The following is a 1,772-nucleotide window of genomic DNA, read 5'->3' on the forward strand; positions in this document are numbered from 1 at the left end:
GCTTTTAGTCTCACAAGAGAGGGTATTGAAAATGTGATAAAGAAGACCTTGTTTGAAAACTTATTGCAAAACTAAAGGCCTTTAGAATCCTTCAAACACTTGTTCACTTGCTTTATGCTCATTGATATAGTTTTGTGAAGTTGATTTTCAAGACAGAGAGTTAACACTGCACTGGTGTAAATGCTGTAGTTACAGGTCTAAGTGAAAGTGAATGTATCTTTTGTGGAGTCAGCTACAAACTATAGTTAGCTACACAGCATTCCTTAGTCATTACAGAGGTCCTGAATCTCTACAAAAGAGAATTTATAGTTAAAACTATGATGCCTCTGAGGTTAGCTTCCACAGGACATTTTATGACAGAAAAAGTCCTTTTCTCATTGACTTGCAAATCTCGAGTCGGTGGGTGTTCTTCTGCCACTGATGGGAGATGGAGGCAGCAGGCAGCCCTGCAGGAGCGGCTGTTCCTGCCCGGGGTGAGCCCCTTTCCAGTTAAGCAGGTAGGAGCACATTGCAGCCAAAAACCCTCGGCAAAGCCTGCTGCTCCCTGACTGCTGCTGCTCCCTGACTGGGGCTGCTCCCTGCCTGGGGCTGCTGGGCCCCGAGGGATCAGGCAGTCACAGCAAGGCCTGCAAGTCTGTCGAGAGGGATCCTTGAGCGTTACAGCCTTTCACTGGTGAAATCATAGAAGCGTTAAACAAGAGAACAACCAAAAATGGTTGTTTTAGAGTGGTTTCCCAGTTCTTTGTACATCTGGCCCTAATTCACAGATCAAAATAATGGATAAAGGAGTGCTTAGGTGGGGATTTTAATGGAAAAATATCCTAGCAAATCTGTCTGAAAACTAAGAATCAATGAAAATACCAGCTGGTTCACAGGGCATTTAATCTGGATCATTCAGCCGTCAAACTGGGAGCTCCTGGCACTCACCGGACTCCAGCTGGATGCACCAGGCTTTTCCGCCCTGGCTGTAGGGCTCTATGGGTCACGGGGAGCAGGACTGGGGCTAGGCTGGGGGCTAGCTGTGCAGCCTGTCCTTCGTCACAGACACCCAGTGACCCGCGGGGGTGCACGGCTGGGTGCACTGGCAGGCACACGGGTGGGTATGGTGGTGAGTACAGTGGCAGGCACACGGGTGGGTATGGTGGTGAGTACAGTGGCAGGCACACGGGTGGATACACAGGTGGGTGCATTGGCAGGCACACGGGTGGGTATGGTGGTGAGTACAGTGGCAGGCACACGGGCAGGGTACACGGCGTTGCGCCAGGACCATTTGCAGAGTTGTCGGGCCATCCGTGGCACTCTGCGGGTGCCGCTACTCCCGCTGCCCGGACGGGTCCAGCTTCACCTTTGAGTGCTCACAGCCATCCTGCTGCCGCCTCCGGCCGGGCAGCGCCATCCACGTCCTCCGCAGCATCGGCCCCTTAACCCCAGGACCCCGTCCCGTGCCAGCGGGGGGCTGCGGGGCGAGCCGGGGGTGCTGCCGGCGGGCCCGGCGCTGTTGCCGCGGCGCTGCCGGGCCGGGCCGCCCCCCTGCCCGTGCGCCCGCCTCGCAAACATGGCAGCAGCGGCGGCGGCGGCTCCGGCGGGGAGCGGCGGCAGGTGAGGAGCGGCGGGGGCGGCGGCTCCCGGCCCTGCCCGGCCCAGCCCGCCCCGCCGCCGCCGCGGGCCGCCCGTCCGCAGCCCGACTCCATCCGCAGGGCGGTGGGCGAGGCGGCGGCGGGGGGCGGGCTCCTGGCGCCGACAGGCAGCTCCTCCCTCCCTCCCTCCCTCCC

The sequence above is a fragment of the Zonotrichia leucophrys genome, chromosome 3 (genome assembly GCF_028769735.1).
Source record: "Zonotrichia leucophrys gambelii isolate GWCS_2022_RI chromosome 3, RI_Zleu_2.0, whole genome shotgun sequence".
NCBI classification, from domain to species: domain Eukaryota; kingdom Metazoa; phylum Chordata; class Aves; order Passeriformes; family Passerellidae; genus Zonotrichia; species Zonotrichia leucophrys.